This window comes from Saccopteryx bilineata, chromosome 8, assembly GCF_036850765.1.
Source record: "Saccopteryx bilineata isolate mSacBil1 chromosome 8, mSacBil1_pri_phased_curated, whole genome shotgun sequence".
Lineage (NCBI taxonomy): Eukaryota > Metazoa > Chordata > Mammalia > Chiroptera > Emballonuridae > Saccopteryx > Saccopteryx bilineata.
Genome location: NC_089497.1, coordinates 61,282,349 through 61,304,036, shown reverse-complemented (window position 1 = coordinate 61,304,036; position 21,688 = coordinate 61,282,349). Strand labels below are relative to the sequence as shown.

General features: G+C 39.7%; 1 protein-coding gene and 1 pseudogene across 3 annotated transcripts in view; both read right to left on the bottom strand.

The window, feature by feature from the left end:
* Window positions 1-21,688, bottom strand: part of FGF12 (fibroblast growth factor 12) — a 614,868-nt gene that overhangs the window by 177,413 nt on the left and 415,767 nt on the right. The window lies entirely within an intron of this gene.
* Window positions 3,628-3,771, bottom strand: LOC136312403 (small nucleolar RNA SNORA51; annotated as a pseudogene).

Here is a 21,688-nt window from a genome sequence, read left to right as displayed (position 1 = left end):
GAGGAGGAGGAGGAGGAGGAGGAGGAGGAGGAGGAGGAGGAGAAGAGGAGGAGAAAGAAGTAATCGCTGCCATTGAAACATGGAAAGAAAAACAACTCAGGGAATTCAAACAAGCAAATACAAAGACCACTTAAATCTGACACGTATGAGAAATGGATTGGGATCTTGCTGGGTACAGCAGAAACCTGACCCAGCCTGCAGAGGAAAGAACAGAGGCTAAAGTGGGATTGTCAACTCCACCTCTTGTGGTGTAAGTTACCACTTTAAAACCTCTGTTTACATTCTAGAAAATTGGCATAATAAAATCTAATTTCTAAGTTTGTTATATATATATATATATTAAGATACCTATTTTTTGTTTGTTTGTTTGTTTGTTTAGACCGAGACAGGGAAAGAGTCAGAGAGAGGGACAGATAGGGACATACAGACAAGAAGGGAGAGAGATGAGAGGCATCAATTCTCTGTGTGGCACCTTAGTTGTTCATTGACTGCTTTCTGATATGTGCCTTGACTGGGGGGCTACAGCAGAGTGAGTGACCCCTTGCTCAAGCCAGTGACCTTGGACTTCAAGCCAGAATGTTTGGGCTAAAGCCAGCGACCATGAGGTCATGTCTTTGAGTCCATGCTGAAGCCAGCGATCATGCACTCAAGCTGATGAGCCCATGCTCAAGCCGGCGACCTCGCAGTCTCAAACCTGGGTCCTCCATGTCCCAGTACGATGCACTATCCACTGCGCCACTGCCTGGTCAGGCTCTAATTAATATTAATTAGTGTAAATAATACAGTGGACACATATTAGATGCTCAACATATACATATTAGTTCACTCTTCACTAGGGGAAAAAGTAGAATTAATCCGTCAGTGTAATACAGTGGGCTCCATACTGCATTAATTACGGGGTCATTTACAAGAGTTATAAATCTCATAACAAGAGTATCTCTGGATAATGTGTAAGAAGAGGGCAGAAATAGGTATTTTGTGGTCTATTCTGACCTCTGTTCTGAGTAGCCTGAAAAAATTATATGGACATGTCTATTTTTATCTTTAACACATGCTATAACTTATTGAGCATTCAAACAATATCACCATCTATCAATGAGTTGCATTTTAGGTTCTCTGGGGTCCTTTCAGAGTCATCACTTCATTTGATCCTCACAATATCCCAGTAGGGGGCACAGTGAAGATTAAAATTGCTATTTTAGAGAATAGGAGGCAGAGACTCAGAGGAGAATTGATCACCCAAACTGTACTGCTAGTAAGCAGCAGGGTCAGGACCTTCGAATCTTCACCCCATTATGACATCACCACTCTTATTTCTTTGTGTAAGAAGCTGGAAATATCCACATGCTACACAGAATAGAAAGGTTCCTATGTTATATTTTATTAAAGAGATGCTTTGTAAAAAAAAAAAAAGTGTTCCCTACCAGTTTTGTATAATGTCCTTTTTAATAATCTATAAAGTTATTTACATTTACTTGTAAATACCTGTATAAATGTATTTATATATATTTTTGTGTATCTATCAGCCTATCTACATACACACTGTCATTAGCCCTTGCTCATTAAAAAGCATTAAATTATCATCTGATCAGTTCATGGACTGCACATTATTTTTATATGAATAAATGTCTTCTTCTATGGTCATCTGGTGATTTCAGACCACTATCTAGGAGAGCTTTTTAGATATTAAAAATATCTGAAAGTATCTGGACATATGAAATGCTCTTTATTTTTAAATTATTTTTTCAACATAAGAGTTTAGGAATCTTGTGGGTGTTACTTTTTCTTTTAATTAGCACTATAGTCAGAGGCGTGTCCCAGGATATTTCCTCACTAATAGACTTGTCCTTCAAATGAATACTCTTGGAAGTGTTGGATTACTAATACAGATCAAAAGGTATATATAAGGTCTACCAGAAAGTTCTGTCCGTTTCTATCACAACAAGTTTCGACACGTAAGCACATGTTTATTTGGCGCATGTGTGCCTCTCTATTTTTATCACTTAATGTATACATACTGACATAGCAAATTAACTAAAACAAACTTGATTCACATTCATCTTATGTGTGAAGCAATAGTGTACCCATGGCTACTGATTAAGTTCATTTACGCCACTGTAATTTTTACAAATTTCAACAAGGAAGAAATGCTACAGAAGCATGTAGAAATTTATTGAAAGTGTTTGGTGAAGGAATAATACCGACTATCACTTGTTTTTGTCCTTACAAAAATTTTTGAAGGGCAGAAAATTCAAAAAGGAAGAAGATATCAAACAAGCACGGGTTCAATTTTTTGCATCAAAAGATAAAACATTTTTCAAAAATAGGATATACAAGACCCTGGCCGGTTGGCTCAGTGGTAGAGCGTCGGTCTGGCGTGCAGAAGTCCCGGGTTCGATTCCCGGCCAGGGCACATAGGAGAAGCGCCCATCTGCTTCTCCACCCCTCCCCCTCTCCATCTCTCTCTTCCCCTCCTGCAGCCAAGGCTTCATTGGAGCAAAGATGGCCCGAGCGCTGGGGATGGCTCCTTGGCCTCTGCCCCAGGCGCTAGAGTGGCTCTGGTCGCAACAGAGCGACGCCCCGGAGGGGCAGAGCATTGTCTCCTGGTGGGCAGAGCGTCGCCCCCTGGTGGGCATGCCGGGTGGATCCCGGTCGGGCGCATGCGGGAGTCTATCTGTCTGTCTCTCCCCATTTCCAGCTTCAGAAAAATACACACACAAAAAAATAGGATATACAAATTTCCCTCACATTGGCAAGAAATCATTAATAATAATAGAAATTATATTATTTAATAAAGTTTATTGACGGTAAGAAAAATTTGTATTTTGTTTTATTCCAAAAACAGACAGAACTTTCCAGTAGACCTTATATATGAGAAACCTTTGGAAATGAGTAAGGGAGAATAAATATTACAGATGTAAACTAGTCACAGAAATATACTCTTTCCAAGTTTTAAGACAAAATATTAATATTATATAACTTTTGGCAATAAACTAATAAAATCCTAAAGGAAAAGGAAAAAAGTGTTTTCCCAAACTCCTCATAAAAGCAATGTGCCATAGTTAACAATATTTGTAATAAATGAGCGTTAGAACCATGTGTCTAACCCAATTCAAAATACTATTGAAATGGAAATAGGAAGGCAATGGAACATGATTTCACAGTCAAATCTCAAAATATGTGCAGGTACATCCCACCAAAATCTAAAAATGGCTAAAGTTGAAACCAAATTTTAGTTATAGCCAAGCTAAATTTAAAATCATTCACTGTCACATCATTCAGCACGATACCAGTGACTTAATAAGAGATTATTTGGTTTACATATTGACTGAACTAGCTATTGCCAAACTGTAGTTTTCTTTCCCAATGTGTGGTAGCTCTGTGTTGGGCACAGTATCAAGAACACCAACCAATATTTATTTTCAATGTTCACAGACTCGTCTGGCATTATACATTCACAGACCAAAACAATATGTTCCACTGAGTAATCTTTCTTTTCCAATTTTTGTAAAGGAAATAAATAACAAGTAAATATTATAGAAAAAAATATTCATTTATTCAAATAAGTATACAATTGGCTTAATATCTAAAGTAGTGAAGTAAATATGGGAGAAATTTTTTTTCTCTCCATGGCCCCCCCCTTCACAATACAAACTGGGCAACATGCCTGCACTGAGGTGTTTGTGAGGTGTTTGTGGGGTGATTTTACTCTGCCTCCTCCTTCTGTGTTGTCAGGTTAAGAACCCAGCCTGTGGTAGGCACCTGGAGTAAGGAGCCTGGTGGGGGGAAATAGTTTAAAAGTCTATACAATTTTCTGGTTTGTAATTTTAATCTCTCTCTCTCTCTTTCTCTCTCTCTCTCTACTTGGCTCTCCCATCTCTATAAAAACATACACATGTATATGTGTGTGTACAGTCAGTGAAATAACCGACTTCTACAGAGGTGATTTTGATTAAGAGTTCAGAATTTTATTTAGATGCATTTCAAAGGCAGGTGAGCGGAGAGATACAAGTAGGGGAGAGAGGTTTTATTTAAGTCAATCAAAGTTTTCTGTGGTTAATATAATTCAAATCCACGTGATGTCTTCTAAAGGAAAAATAATGGCAGGCTGTGGAAACCGAAAAACACTTTCTCTTGGGAAATGAAAGAAAATGATATAAAATTTACTTGTTACAATTTTTGAACGGAAGAGAAAATGATGTATAAGTGTGTAGGGCTTGCTAGTCCTCTCTCTATTGCTAAATTCTAACACAGTTCAAAAGGGTTTTCTAAAACAAAACCTAACATATCTTTCCATCACTGTATGTCCACATCTTCAATCTCAATTTGATTCAGGAGAAATTCTACTGATTTGATGTGCCACCAGTTTGAGATATTCCGTATCAAAAAGAAGTGCCAAATTCTGTGAGATCTTGAAGAAAACAACTTAGTTGAGTAAAACATTAGTAAACTGGGCTTCTCAGGAGTATAAAATACTAAATTGCTATTTATGATTCAATAAAGACCTAGAGATTTTGCACCTCTCAAACTCTCCTTTTTTTCTGTATTAGTTTTTCTAATATATATTTAACACCCCCTGACCTTTTCTATTTTATTTTTATTTTCATTCAGGGGTGCTTTTCCTAGCTCTCACTTTTTGTGACCAGTGCCACTCTAACCTTTCTCCTTTGTACATGTTTAGCTTCCTTTCTTCTTAGACAAAGAAATAAGACAACTTAGATTGGTTAAACTACAAATATCAGATCATAAGAAAGCAGAGGAATTTGTTTACTTATAAGTATAAGAAATTTCATAAAAAGAAATGATTTCTCTTTTGAATGTTTAGAGTGGTATCTTTTTCCTTTCTTTCTTTCTTTCTTTCTTTCTTTCTTTCTTTCTTTCTCTCTCTCTCTCTCTCTCTCTCTCTTTCTTCCCTTTCCCTTCCTCCCTCCCTCCTTCCCTCCCCACTCTTTTCCTTTCTTCCTTCCCTTCCTTCCTCCCTTCCTTTATTCCTTGTTTTCCAACATATTTTAGTTTGGAGAGAGTAATGAATGGATAGGTAAACACTGTTAAAATATAAAATAAAACAATAAAATAAGCAACAGTAATACTTTCGATGGAAAAGGGCAGGTGAACCTTAATCAGATTGGGTAACTACTGCCAGATAAAGTAGAGTATCACTCCATAAATACACACTGTTTACCACTTAGAGGGTTTCTTTGGGCAGAAAGAATAAGATTGTCATCAAACAGCTTGGTTTCTTGGGACACAGCCCCTCAAAATATTGGCCATGGGGCTCTATCTTCAAATAATACCAGTGGAATCTAAGAGATTTAATATCCTACAAAGATTAGCAGTCTCTGAAGATATAAGTATAGTGTTTCTAGTGACACAAAATGATAGAGCTTTGAACCTCAAAATGATCCAAAGAAGGGTGGCATGGACCCTGCCTTGCTCCCTTGCCACTTGCCAGCTCTCACTCCTTCTCTTGGGCTTACAAAGGCAAACCTATCCAAGAGAACCTTGCTCAGAGCCTTCAGGAAAAGGCTTGGATCAGAAGCAGAAATAGAACTAGAAATCAGACTAGGACATCAGTTTGAAATAACCATTGGCACCAACTAAATGGTAAGCATCTCCGCAGTCTTTACCCAACTAGAATCACTGTCCTATGACTCTATAGGATTTAGATGCCATTTTTTCTATAGAAGTTGTCAAGAGAGGTAAAACCTAAAAAAAATTAAATAAATAAATAAATAAAAAGGTGTTATACTAAAAAAAAAATCAAAGACAAAATATCCAAATGTGGATAGATCAGATTAAGGTCTACATTTCTTCCCTAATTTTCTCTCCAATTAAGAGCAGCTGACTGTAATCATAGCAGCAACACTATTGATTAGACGCTAATGAAATGTTTTAAAAAGAAACTAGAGCAAAATATATTAACCAAAAATAGTTATTTGATGGTATTATTATTATTATTATTTGTGACAGAGACAGAGAGACAGAGAGAGGGACAGACAGGGACAGACACACAGGAAGGGAGAGAGATCAGAAGCATCAATTCTTCATTGCAGCACCTTCACTGTTCATTATCTCATATGTGCCTTGACCAGGGGACTACAGCAGAGTGAGTGACTGCTTGCTCAAGTCAGCAATCTGGGGCTTAAGCCAGTGACCTTGGGCTTCAAGCCAGTGACCATGGGGTTATGTCTATGATCCCACACTCAAGCCAGCAACTCCTCGCTCAAGCTGGTGAGCCTACACTCAAGCCAGATGAGTCTGCGCTCCAGCCAGTGACCTTGGGGTTTCAAACCAGGGTCCTCTGTGTCCGTGTCCCAGTCCAACACGCTGTCCACTGTGCCACCGCCTGGTCAGGGCCGTGGAATGTTTTTAAAGGTAAATTTAGACTTTGTACAGAGACTACTTTTATCACAAACATTCCCATATTTGACAGACATCCCAATACAAGTCTGGTTTATAAAAACACTGCATTACAAATATTTTATCTACTGTACTTTGAAACCAAATCTTCAAAAATCATCATGATTTAATAAGAAAACAAAATCTCGGCCCTGGCCGGTTGGCTCAGTGGTAGAGCATCAGCCTGGCCTGAGGGAGTCCCAGGTTCGATTCCCAGCCAGGGCACACAGGAGAAGTGCCCATCTGCTTCTCCACCCCTCCCCCTCTCCTTCCTCTCTGTCTCTCTCTTCTACTCCCGCAGCCAAGGCTCCACTGGAGCAAAGTTGGCCCGGGCACTGAGGATGGCTCTGTGGCCTCTGCCTCAGGCACTAGAATGGCTCTGATTGTGGCAGAGAGATGCCCCAGATGGGCAGAGCATCGCCCCCTGGTGGGCGTGCCGGGTGGATCCCGGTCGGGCGCATGCAGGAGTCTGTCTGACTGCCTCCCCGTTTCCAACTTCGGAAAAATAAAAAAATAAAATAAATAAAATTAAAAAAAAAAGAAAACAAAATCTCAAAACATAGGACATTAATATTTATATTTTTCGTTTCATAGCTACTTTGGTTCTTTATGAAAAACATTATTATGCAATTCAAATCTAGTACACACAAGTATCCTATAATTTTGTATAAAGCTTCTATAATCTCTTTAAAAACATGATGCAAATTTGATGCATTTAAATATGAAAACAAAAGAAAATAAATCTTTAAAGTCCAAAGCTTACATTTCAGGGAAAGAAAAACAAAAACCCATGATGGAGATTTGGAGTGGTACAGTCTAATCCTCTTATCTCATTTGCACTGGTATCATTATTCTTGGACAGCTTTTAGCACAAACCAGAGAACACAGGCTTACATACAGGTTTACAAACAGAATAAAATCAAGATAATCAACAGAATGGCCCAAAATGAGAGAACTTCGTTCAAACTGCTTTGTGCAATTTTAATTATCTAGGCTTCTGTTGAGCATAGCAAGGCTATTCGTTCACTACCCCTTCTATCCGCACATGCTATGAAGCACAATTACAGTATTAAACTCTATGCATGTCCAAATATTCCAGCTTCAAAAGAAAATAGAAAGGAAAAAGAAACCTATCTGGCTAAAATTCTGCAATTTGAGTAATAATCCACAAACAGGAACATTTCATTCACTTTTCTGAAAATACCCTATAAAGCAAAAACTTTTGAAAGAAAAAAGCATAATTCTGGATATCTGAGTGACTGTCCATCCACATTAAGTAATGTTTCATTTCACTTTTTCTAAAAATATCCTACACCAAAAATAATAATAATAATAATAATAAAATTAAAGGAAAAAAGCAAGATGTTGGATTGCTACACTGGCTCAGATGCAATACTCTGAAGAGGACAAAGTGTACTCTTTGGTAATTGAAACTCAAAGACCACATACCATGTTGTTCAATGCAGATTTCTTGACTGGCACCACAAGGACTACTACAATACACTTATTTTTAATTGCCAATTCACATATCTAAAGAAAAGAATGTATGAAACTCCCCAGAGGTACTGTTCTACAGCGGGAGCTTAATACTTCAGTGCAGGCTTCAGCAAATGGGGGCTTTTGTCAATATTCCCTGGCATATTTCGAAATATCACTTAGAAATTACATAGGTCTTTCATTTGCAAAGTGCTTCACAGCAATTAGTACTCAGAATACTCATTTGTGGAGGAATAATAAGTAGTTTGTAAAATAGAGGATTTCAAGTAAGAAATGGTTTGGACAAGGCCATACAGGAGTTGTTTTGAGACTGCAATGGCATCTCTGGCATGCCCCAAATCGGCAGTTTTTTGTGTTTTTTTTTTCTTGTTTTTGATAAAGACAGAGTGAGAGTCAGAGAGAGAGATAGATAGGGACAGAGAGACAGGATGGGAAAGAGATGAGAAGCATCAATTTTTCGTTGCGGCACTTTAGTTGTTTATTAATTGCTTTCTCATATGTGCTACAGCAGACCGAGTAACCCCTTGCTCAAGCCAGTGACCTTGGGCTCAAGCTGGTGAGCTTTGCTCAAACCAGATGAACCCATATTCAAGCTGGTGACCTCAGGATTTCGAACCTGGTTCTCTGCGTCCCAGTCCAATGCTCTATCCACTGTGCTACTGCCTGGTCAGGCAGCAGTGCTATTTTTTTTTTTTTTTGTATTTTTCTGAAGCTGGAAATGGGGAGAGACAGCCAGACAGACTCCCGCATGCGCCCGACCAGGATCCACCCGGCACGCCCACCAGGGGCTATGCTCTGCCCACCAGGGGGCGATGCTCTGCCCCTCTGGGGCGTCGCTCTGCCGGGACCAGAGCCACTCTAGCGCCTGGGGCAGAGGCCAAGGAGCTATCCCCAGCGCCCGGGGCCATCTCTGCTCCAATGGAGCCTCGGTTGCAGGAGGGGAAGAGAGAGACAGAAAGGAAGGAGGGGGGGTGGAGAAGCAAATGGGCGCTTCTCCCATGTGCCCTGGCCGGGAATCGAACCCGGGTCCCCCGCACGCCAGGCTGACGCTCTACCGCTGAGCCAACCGGCCAGGGCCAAGGCAGTGCTATTTTGATACAATTCATATGTCTAATATTTTTGAGACACTGATAGCAGAATCATGTTGTTTTCTTAATGCCCACAGAAAATCTCAAAAGTTAAATTTCTATATTTTGAGTGTTACCTTTTGAAAAGCCACAGATTTTTCCATTCATTCTCAAAAGTGATAGAATCCCTACATTACTGGATACATATTTTTTAACACTGAGAGGACATTCATAAGTGTTATTATAACTTAGCCCACCAATTTTCAATCTTTTTCATTTCATGACACACATAAGCTAATTACTAAGCATATTTTTTGCCAATATAACAAAAAAATAGGCATAATTTTTATTTGATTCACACTAGACGGCTATTGTTGTATTGGCTGTTGTCATTTTTTTTAATCTAAGGAAAAAGAGTTCAGTGCTCCTGACTAAAAGGTCAGGTATTACATGTTTTAACAATTCTGTGGCACACCAGTTGAAAATTGCTGACTTAGACCATAAGTGCTATGGCAACAAATACAAGTTCACTGTGGTACATAGAGCCAAGATAGAAAGCTGCACAGCACATGGTTGCCTAGGAGTCATTCCAAAATTTTTATTGAATAAAGAACTAATATTCTTTCAGCTGCATTCACTCATTTGTTCACTCATTCATTACTCAACCATTATTGCATACTGCTATTTGCAAGGTACTGAAGTAGATGATTTAGCAAAAAGAAGGAAAAAAAATATCTGTCACCTGATTTCATGGAATGTATAATTAACCAGAGAAAGAGGTAAATGGACAATGAAGGTGATTAAGGGATACACTAGAGCAGGGGTCCCCAAACTACCGCCCGCCCGCGGGCCGCATGCGGCCCCCTGAGGCCGTTTATCCAGCCCCCACCGCACTTCCAGGAGGGGCACCTCTTTCATTGGTGGTCAGCGAGAGGAGCATAGTTCCCATTGAAATACTGGTCACTTTGTTGATTTAAATTTACTTTTTCTTTATTTTAAATATTGTATTTGTTCCCGTTTTGTTTTTTTACTTTAAAATAAGATATGTGCAGTGTGCATAGGGATTTGTTCATAGTTTTTTTTTTATAGTCTGGCCCTCCAACGGTCTGAGGGACAGTGAACTGGCCCCCTGTGAAAAAAGTTTGGGGACCTCTGCACTAGAGGGAGGTGAACATAAAAGAAGGAACAAATGTCAGTATTTGGTGACATTCAGAACAATGCTTCACAGAAGAGGTAGGTTTTTACTTGCAATTTGGATGAGAACAGTTCTGATAGGCAGAAGAAATCAGGGATGTTCATTGAAGACTAAGAAAAGGGTAACTGTAGGAACAGCTTTTCTGCTCCCACCAATCTGAGAAAATTTGTAGCCCAAATAGTATCATTTTTGACTACACCCTGTATATTTAAACTGGACTCATGTGCTGAGGCATATGGAATAGAATGGCTTGTGATTATCATACAGATTGGTTCTATGTAAATGTGTGCTTGTATAGTGCTTGAGGATATAGCTTATTCGTTCATGTATTCTAAATATTCCTAAGATTGTTTCCCTTCTAATGCATACTGAATAAAAAATGGAGGAATTTAATCTACTTCTGAATATCAGGCCGAAAGAATAGGTGAAGGACACCATACTTACATATACGGGAACACAGTAAAGGGGCTACCGGAATTGTCAAACATACACTGCGTGTTTAATTCTGACTGGGCATTCCGCAGGACATCGCCCAGTTCCTAACTATGCTTTAACTGTGCTGACACATGGCAAGTACTCAATAAATGCTTATTAATCAAACATTCCCTGCTAAATTTACAATATGAGGGGAACTGAGTGACTTAGTTTAGACAGTGAGAATGGCCCATGAAATTTTAAATAGTGCCCTTTGTGCAATAGGCAAAAGCACAAAACACTGAATTAGCATTTGAACTTGACTCTTTCAGCTCCGAGATTAAGCTTCTTTCCACTGTGCTACATATACCTGAATTCCATTGGACATTTCCTCACTGGGAGGTTTTAATTTCAGTACTGGGGTCACAACTTCTCTGATGTTTATGCTCCTTACTTTTCTTCCGTGCACTCATTCATTGTCTTACTGGGGCCTATATTCTCTATGGCTCGTGTTCATCTCTCACAAAAGCCAGTGGAAACTCCAGCAAAGCCTAGGGGAGCACAGGCAGTCCTTTCTACGACCTCAGGGCTGGCTCGAAAAGGCACCGGAACCACTGCTATTAGCCCCTGCAGATTGAGCGTCCTAAATCCTTTGTCACGTGGCCGCTCACCTCCCAGTATTTGTCACCAGTGGCACTTATGTAATGATAATGATCCACAATCACTGCAGGGGTAACCTATATTAGACCCAAATTGGATATCTGCTGAAACGTATCTCTAGTACAGGTAAATTTACAGTTTAACAAAAAAGTTTTTTGGAAGGTTACCTGACAGATTACCTCAATTTTTAGCTTAAACACAGAGGCCCAGATAGGTTAGCACAACATCACAAGCTTGGACAACCAGTCTACCCACCTTCTAACTGTGCCCGGGGCTAGAGCCTGGGAGCAGGCTGGCAGTCAGTGTTAGTCCAGCCAGGTCTTCTCTAGGGGCAGTCATGAGAAGTGAGAGTTGTAGAGAAGTACATTTCAGTGTAATTAGTCTCCTTATTAATCTTTCATGTTGTTCATTGTACGCATTAAAAACATTCTGAAAAGGGAATTCACAGGCTTCACAAGACTACCAAAATAGTTCACCGTAGCATAAAAAGATTAAGAATCCCTAAACATTGTCCACAGTTACTCAACATGAGAGCCTGCCAAATGCATTAGGCCAAAATGATTAGAGAAATCACTGTCCCTAAATAAATTAAGGTGAGATGTTGAAAACACAAAGAAATGGGGTTCTAAACTTTTACTGTGAACAAACTAAGGCAATAAAAAGGTGTCTGTGATATCAGGAAGGGGGCCGCTTAGAACTGGCAATCCCTGGGCAGGGAGTGGAATCCTTCTAGGGTAAGCCTCAGGGAAGTACAATAAGTGTTCTTATCTTGCAGGTAGGGTTTTAAAGGAACAGAGTCCCCCTAAAACTCAATAGGCAAAGAGAGACAAGAGCTAAAAATTAGTGCTTCATTCATTCATTCATTAAATAAAATTTTATTGAGTACCTATTATGTATCAGGGACCATGTGCTTATGATGGGTATCTAATGGTGTAAAAGACTGCAAGTGATGTCTGGTGGAATTTTAGTGTAGTTGGAGGAACAGACATTAAGTGACTACACAGACAAAATACTAATCATTAAGAATTATAATAAGCACTGTGAATAAAAAGAGTACTAAAGCAGGAGGGCATTACATAGCCTGGTAATGAAGGAAACTAAGCTGTGACCTGTGAGCTGAGCATGAGTGGGTGGGGCAGAGTGGAGGGCAAAGAGCAGGTTGAAAGAGAAAGAAGCCAGTAGCTCTTATTCTTTTGAATTATACTTTCAATCTAATGAAAATGTTAAATAGATACTCCATCTCAAGAAAAGAAAAAGTGCAAAGGAGTCGAAGGCAGCTAAGAAAGGAAGCGGGGAAAGAAACAAGGATGAAGAAGCAAAATTGTGCTTCTTGATCCTGGTATTGGAGACTGGACAACAGAAACCCTATTTCATTTCAGTGTTGACTGAGAATCCAAAATGGACCACTTGGAAAGGGCTGTGGAGAATCCAAAAGTCAGTCAAGCACAACGCTTGCATTACAGAACAGAAGGACTGTGTGAGAAAAACAGTCGCACAGAAAGCTCCCCAGAGGTTGAAGCACAGCTCAGCCATCAACCCTCTGGACAGTGGCCTTGGGCAGGTCACATGTCCTAGACCTTCTTTTCCACTTCTGTCAACGAGCATGTGGGCCCACTGACTGACATCTCTTCCAGTTTCAACAGACTGTGCTCCATTTTCCAGTCCCTCTCATTAAAGACTATTTCAATGCCTCCAATGTTGGTATGCTTGGAAGCAGTTAATATAATTCAGAGATTAAAGATATAATTGTGACTTTTTTTTTTCCTTTTAAGTCTGGCTTTTGAAACCCTTGAATCTGAATTGAGCTATGTGAAGATTGAGGAGAATGAGTCATCATAATATTCACTTGCTAATACACTATACACTTGGGGCTGGTGTTGAGGGTTTAAAGAGGAGTATCAACTAAATCCAGGGACAGTACTAGCTGCAGACAATTGAAAAATGTATAAAATATGGTCTTCGAATCATTAGGCAGTCCTCAGCTTAGTAATGGAAATGGCCATGCAGGACACAGTGACTCTCAGGAGAGTTTACTATTCCAAGTTTTGAAACACGAATATAAATGAAGCATTTTGAGGACAGCAAAAAAGGAGTGATTAAATGGCAGTGATAGAGGTAGGTGCATGTGAAAAGTTTTTGCCACAAGTCTTGCATTTAAGCCTGATCTTAAGAAGTGTAAAAGATTTAACTAAGCAGAGTGAAGACATTCGGGGCAGACAGACCATGATATGTATAGGCAAGCAGCAGAAGAATGAACATAATGCCTTTCTTTCCCCAGCATCTATTTCAGTCACGTTGCAGATAAACAGGATTTTAAACATGGGAAGCTATCCAAATCAAACAATTCTTACTCTTTCATCCAAATTCTAATGGGAACATTTTAAACTCCCTTTTGCAATTGCCAGGAAAATTATGTGTGCCCTTATTTAGAAGAAATAGCTCCTACTTCTTTTAATCAAACAATATATTGCTCTCCTACTAGAGCTGGAACCAAATTTTTCTGCATTTCAGATGTTAATTGGAATTTACTTATTCTTTTGTAAGGTGCCTGAATATGGTCTGTCAGCAACTAAACAAATTTAAACAAAAAGAAGGAAAAAGAGCAAAAATAGGCTTCATGAAAAGCAATGAAATGCATCAAAATCGGGGACTCTTGTCAGCATAGTTGACAAAAACATCGACTTGAAGGATGTCCTTGCCAGGTTAGGACACATCCTTTTTCTAGCTCCTGTCAACCTGGGCTCAGCTCCACTTAGAAATGCCTGCCTGTCTGGCCACTGCTGAGAGATGGCAACTCCTCCTAGCAACAGATGAAGCCAATGGAAAGCCAGCAGCATTGATTCTTGCTGTTAAATGCAGTGACATCTCATTTATCTGGCAACTCCAGTGAAGACTGTACAATGCATAGGATAACTGCTGAGAGAGTGAAGTTGACATTCTCAAGCATCAGAAACTATTAGATTTTAGTCAATTTGATTGGAAAGTTGACTAAAATTAGAACCATCTAAAGGGGTTTAAATTATGTATACACATCAGAGTACAGTGGACTAAACTTAGCTTTTGGAGTAAATAGATCTGAAGTAAATATTACCTTTATCACTTTCAATCCATGTGTTCCTACACATGATAGTTCTCCTGGGACTTCATTATTTCATCTCTTAAAAAAGGGATAAATAATCTGACCTAACATGCCTCCCAGAGATGCTATGTGAATCATAAATAATGGTGGATTTCAAAGCCTTTGAAATTACCAAGCACTACATGAATAAATTTTAATTGACATTGTCTAATAAGTATTTAATATAGTTAACAGCTTCATTTCCCATATGGGTAATCTTGGATGAGTCACTTCATCTTTATTTTTTCATTTGTCCAAGGAAGACTATGCTAGGACATAATTTTGGAAGTTATTATAAAGATTTAGTGAATAAATTTATACAGTCCAAACACGTAGTAATCATTCAAAAACTGTTAACAAACATAACTATTATGACCATTTCATTCCATCACTTACTATTGTGAGAACCTGAGGAGTTGTTAAATGGGATAGAGCTATAATTTTACTAAATGGCCCCAAAGCAATGAGCTATAGAACTTTAAACACACATGTCTAAGGGATCTTGCAGTCATCTCTTAACCCTGTACAGTTTTGACAAATCTGTGCATGTGTGAGGTTTATACTCAAGCTTTCCACATTCCCTATTGGACATGTTTCACTTTGCTTTCATTTGTCCCCTCCCCATGTAACCTTTTCATTATTCTTTGAAATTACTACCCTCCTTTTCCACACATAAATACAGAACCGGGCTAGTTCCTGTAAAGTTTGATTAAGCAGGCCTGCTGAGCACATAGCTCCTCATAAGTCTTTCTTTTTTTTCTTTTTTTTTGTATTTTTCTGAAGCTAGAAACGGGGAGGCAGTCAGACTCCCGCATGTGCCCGATCAGGATCCACCCGGTATGCCCACCAGGGGGCGATGCTCTGCCCCTCTGGGGCGTCGCTCTGTTGCGACCAGAGCCACTCTAGCACCTGAGGCAGAGGCCACAGAGCCATCCCCAGTGCCCGGGCCATCTTTGCTCCAATGGAGCCTTGGCTGCGGGAGGGGAAGAGAGAGACAGAGAAGAAGGAGAGGGGGAGGGGTGGAGAAGCAAATGGGCGCTTCTCCTGTGTGTCCTGGCCGGGAATCGAACCCAGGACTTCTGCACGCCAGGCCGACGCTCTACCACTGAGCCAACCAGCCAGGGCCTCATAAGTCTTTCTTTCTTTCTTTTTTTTTTTTTTTTTTTTTTTGCATTTTTCTGAAGCTGGAAACAGGGAGAGACAGTCAGACAGACTCCCGCATGCGCCCGACCGGGATCCACCCGGCACGCCCACCAGGGGCGATGCTCTGCCCACCAGGGGGCGATGCTCTGCCCATCCTGGGCGTCGCCATGTTGCAACCAGAGCCACTCTAGCGCCTGGGGCAGAGGCCAAGGAGCCATCCCCAGCGCCCGGGCCATCTTTGCTCCAATGGAGCCTTGGTTGCGGGAGGGGAAGAGAGAGACAGAGAGGAAGGCGCGGCGGAGGGGTGGAGAAGCAAATGGGCGCTTCTCCTGTGTGCCCTGGCCGGGAATCGAACCCGGGTCCTCCGCACGCTAGGCCGACACTCTACCGCTGAGCCAACCGGCCAGGGCACACTCATAAGTCTTTCTAAACAGAGCGTCTGCTTCTTATCTTACCACCAATATGCTCTCCTGCAGCGGAAGGAGGGGACAGAAGATTTTGATTAAGGGACCTACAGTAGTCAGTTTCTCATGTCACACTCAACACCCATTATATGGTAACTCTTAATATTAAAATGCCATAGTTTATACGCCATAATAATATAATCTCTTATACAGTTAAGAACAGGCTACAATGGTCAGTATTTTTGCTGGACTCAAGTCAGTAGGACTTATCAATAGAAACTACATTTCCAGGCCTATGGTTTAAAATAGCATCTCCATTCTGTAACCCCAGTATTCTACTTTGAAAACCTGAGATACTGTTTATTTCATACTTAGCGCTTTGGCATATTCCAGCCTGGATGTCTTGACTTTTGTATAATCCTCCACCCTGGTGGCCTAGAAGCTCCGTTGAGAACATAAGTTTTATAGCCTTCCATGTATTACAGATTCCCAAGCTCCCAGCTCACTTTGTACTTAGCACATGCTCAGTAATTACCTATTAAATAAAGAAATACTAAAAGTAAGAAAGGGTAGAGGAAAGACAAGAGATATAAACAGAGAGCTAAGAAGAAGGGAAGAAAAGGATGGAAGGAGAGGAGGAAGAAAGAATGGAAATGGAAGAAAGAAAACATAAATAATAAAGACACCTGGGCAGAGATATCAAAAACACTTAAATGCTTTAAATAAAATCCTCAGATCACTTTCACACAGGGTCTAACACTGTTTCCTACTGCCACTCGTGTAAGCCATCTCTTGATGCTTAGGATGCTAGGTAACTACAGGTTACCAGAGAAAAATGGAACCCTACTAATTCTCATGTAAACTTAAAAAGCTAAAAAAAAATTTATGCAAAGCTATGATTCCTTATTTTTCACTTTCATTCCCAGAAGTACAGGTTGAGTTGCCCTTTCTCTGTCTCCCTGAGCCAGACTTTATGCCCAGCTCTCCCACCTTCAAAGCATATTACTTACCCTTCCAGATACACACCACAGCTAATAACCTAGCCTCGGGTGAAATAAATAAAGTAAGTAAGTAATTCAAAAACTTCTAAAATAGAAATCCTAAACTACGGCAAGCAATGAAACATTTGTTTTTTCAAATAAAGGAGAGAAAGGAAGCTTAGGTATAAAATATGTACATCTTAGATCAGACACTGACTGCTATTAGTGACTCCTATCTCCTCTGAGTCATTCACTATATTTCAAATATAGTGAATAATCACACTGGCCTGAGCAGCCTCCCTGGGATTTTATGTGGATCCAATGACATTACAAACATTAGTTTCTTGAACATAAATTTTTTAAAATGCACACAAAAATGCAACCAGAAACATTTTCCGGATGCATCTTTCTGTTTACATATTATTTATCATATGTTAGGAGGAAAAAATAAGTTGGAAATTCTTGTAAAATATTCAACTGCTACAAAAGCCCTAATCTGATTCCCACCACCTCCATCAGGTCTATATACAAAAAGATGCCTGAACACCCAGTTGAGAGGAGTTTGAGGTTCTCATTCTCAAATGATGGAGAAAGGGCATCATTTTTCTGAGAGGTATTACGCTGACCACCAAAAATCTGGCCAAGGAAATATCCTCTGTGTAAGTGGAGAACAAGACATTTTAGAAAAGGGCTTTTACTAGATTTACAACCAAAGAATTAGCTATAGGTTGAAGCTATCCAAAGGCTTTGATGATAAGTGGAGCAAGAGAAAATGCAGAGTAGGATTGTTTGGAATGTAAGGGGAGGGGAGGCAAAGATAGGGGAGAACTCTATTTAAAGAAAAGGCTGGGGCCAACAAGGAGGGAAGGAATTAGTAGAGGAGGAAATATACATTTAAGAAAAGCCTAAGGAGTGCATATTAGAGAGGAACAACCTTTTATAACAGCATGAAATTCCCGTTGGCCTTACAGAAACCACTATGAAATGGAAGTAAAAGCACATATAATGAGGACTCTGCCAGGAACATTATCTCAGTTCCCTTTTATATTATAAGTATTTGTGCCATGGACTCAGCTTATTATGGATCTAGTTCAAGCCACCCATTGAAACATAATAAAGAACAAGACTATTTTGGGGCAAAGAGAAAGTCAATTAAAAAATACATTTCTGTAGTTTTATTATATATCAGAAAATCAGGTAAGCTAGTTGAATTCACCAGAATCTACCTTCAGAGGGAAAATTAAAATCAATGTTTTAAATTAAAGCAATTTCTTTCATTTCTTCTACATGTTGACCAGTACATACTAACCATGAATGACTTCTTGGTGATCCGAGAGAGTCAACTAGCATTCAGTAAGGGCTAACCAGGGAAAAAAGTAATAAAAAATTCCTTGCATGAATTATAATATCACCTTTAAGGAGAGATATACATTTTAAAAAAAGAGTGAGTTCTAAATGATGAAGGAATAAAAAAATCCAGCCTCTATATTTCTGTTTTCTAATCTGAAAAAATGGAGGAGTCTAATCAAATGAGTTATGTTTCCTTCAATTTAAAAAAAACTAATAATTCTATAGTTTATTTGCTCATTTATGTACTAAATATTTATGAACTTCCTTGTGAAAGAACTAGAACTGGCTTACATTCCCATGGAAACCATGGTCAGTTCCTATAGTATTTAAATCTTTTCAACAAGTACTTGAAAATGTGTCATATAAAAAAGAAATAATAATTTTTGCACTTTCAAAGCCTTTATTAGGAGTCAGGTATCATTCTTTATGATGGAAAATAGATAGATGTGAATGCGGAAAGTGACTTAGAAATACAATAAACATAGAAATCAAAAAACTAATTTGATCCTTACAACACTTATCAGTTTTAGATAAAACACTATGTGCCAAGCTCTGCTAAGCAATTAACACATAATCTCTAATTGCAGATTGCAAAAGTACAAAAAAGGCACAATAAAGAAGATAATCCTAGCAATTATCTCATGTAAAATTCAGGTAACAAAGTCCTTAATCAATCTTAGAGATGTTTCAGCAGAGATTGCATTCGTTTTGTGATGAATTTTAGTAAAGTAGCCACTGATTTGGTCTAGTAAACCTTTATGATCACTTTTTATTAACTTAGAATCCATAAAAATAAAGCCACAATGGGCACAGTGCTGGGTAGAAGACAAAAGACTAGATTCGGATGATCTCTCAATTCTACATGGAGAACTAAAGCAGCAACAAGGAACAGGTGATTGAGAGATTAAGCACTTGAGCTGGGCTTTAAGAGTTTTTAAGAGGCTGATTTGCAGAGATAAGGACACTTGAACTCCAGTGAAGTAGTGAAATAAATAACAGTGCTCAAAGAGTTATATTTACTGCCACACAAGATGAATCATGCTTTTTTGGGGAATGCATTTTTGAAACTTCATTTTCCATTTTGGATGACTGGATCAGTCTCTCAAAAGAGTTTGGAATGTGGCCAATTACTTCCCTCTGCATTTTTCATCTGAGACTTAGGCCTGTGCAACTTCATTTTCCATTCTTACATAATGTATCTTGGATAGCAGGGACTTCACCTGTGCCTCTTTATTTTGTCAAGAATAAGACACTGCCCTGGCCAGATAGCTCAGTTGGTTAGAGCATTATCCTGAAACAGAGGTTGCTGGTTTGAACACTGGTCAAATTAATGACACCACCTGCCACTGGCTCAGTGGTAGAGCATTGGCCCAGCATGTGGATGTTCCAGGTTTGATTCCCAGTCAGGGCACACAGAAGCGACCATCTGCTTCTCCACAACTCCCCTCTCCCTTCTCTCTTCTCTCTTTCTTCCCCTTCTGCAGCTATGGCTCGATTGGAGCAAGTTGGCCCTGGGGACTGAGGATGGCTCCATGGCCTCTCCTCAGGTGCTGAAATAGCTCAGTTGCCGAGCAATAGGATAATGTGGGCAGAGAATCAGCCCCATAGGAGGCTTGCCAGGTGGATCCCGGTTGGGGTGCATGTGGGAGTCTGTCTCTCTGCCTCTCCACTTCTCGGTTAAGAAAAAAAGAGAAAAAAAAGAATGACACCAAAAAGAGCCTGTTTATAAATTTAGATGTGAGAATGAGGACCAACAAATACAATTAAGAAGTTTTAACAAAGATATCATTATTATAATAATTACTGCTCTATACTCCATACCTCTATTTCATATGATGATAATAATAATGCCAAATTGCTATTAGCAGATACCATTAAAATTTTCAAGAATAAAAACCATATTCCAACAATATCCACTTTAAAAATTAAGCATTAAGGCTCTGGCCAGTTGGCTCAGTGGTAGAGTGTCGGCCTGGTGTGCAGGAGTCCCGGGTTTGATTCCCGGCCAGGGCACACAGGAGAAGCGCCCATCTGCTTCTCCACCCCTCCCCTTCTCCTTCCTCTCTGTCTCTCTCTTCCCCTCCCACAGCCAAGGCTCCATTGGAGCAAAGTTGGCCCAGGCACTGAGGATGGCTCCATGGCCTCTGCCTCAGGCGCTAGAATGGCCCTGGTTGCAACAGAGCGACGCCCCAGATGGGCAGAGCATCACCTCCTGGTGGGCATGCCGGAGTTGGGCACATGCGGGAGTCTGTCTGACTGCCTCCCCATTTCCAACTTCTGAAAAATACAAAAAAAAATCAAGCATTAAATTTTACCATTTTTGCCCTGGTCAGGTAGTTCAGTGTCATCCCAATATACAAGGTTGTGGGTACAGTTCCCAGTAAGGGCACATACCAGAATCAACCAATGAATACATAAATAAGTGGAACAACAAATCTGTGTTATTTTCTCTCTCTCCCTTCCTCTTTCTCTAAATCCAATAAATAAGGAAAGAAAGCATTATACCATATAAAGTTAATTTAAAACTTCTTACCATTTGTAACAGCATGGATAGACCTAGAGGGTGTCATGCTAAGTGAAATAATTCAGTCAGAGAAAGACAAATATCATGTGACTTAACTTATATGTGGAGTATAGAAGAACAATATAAATAAACAAACAAAACAGAAACAGACTCATAGATACAGAGAATAGACAGATGGCTGCCAGAGGGGAGGGGGCTGGACCACTGGGTGAGAAAGGTGGAGGGATTGAGAAGTTCCGATCGGCAGGTACAAAATCCTCATGGGGATGTAAAGTACTACAGCATGGGGAATATAGTCAATATAATACTGTAATAACTATGTGTGCTGCAGGTGACTACTAGAAATATTAGCAGGAACACTTTGTAAAGTATATGATTGTCTAACCACTGTGTTGTACAACTGAAACTAATGTAAAATTATATTGAAGGTAAACTGTATTTGAAAACTTTTTTTTTAAATAATTTTATTTTTTTAATGGGGCGACATCAATAAATCAGGATACATATATTCAAAGATAACAAGTCCAGGTTATCTTGTCGTTCAATTATGTTGCATACCCATCACCCAAAGTCAGATTGTCCTCTGTCACCTTCTATCTTGTTCTCTTTGTGCCCCTCCCCCTCACCCTTCCCTCTCCCTTTCCCCCCTTCCCCCATAACCACCACACTCTTATCAATGTCTATTAGTTTCACTTTTATGTCCCACCTACGTATGGAATAATGCAGTTCCTGGTTTTTTCTGATTTACTTATTTCACTTCGTATCATGTTATCAAGATCCCACCATTTTGCTGTAAATGATCCGATGTCATCATTTCTTATGGCTGAGTAGTATTCCATAGTGTATATGTGCCACATCTTCTTTATCCAGTCATCTATTGACGGGCTTTTTGGTTGTTTCCATGTCCTGGCCACTGTGAATAATGCTGCAATGAACA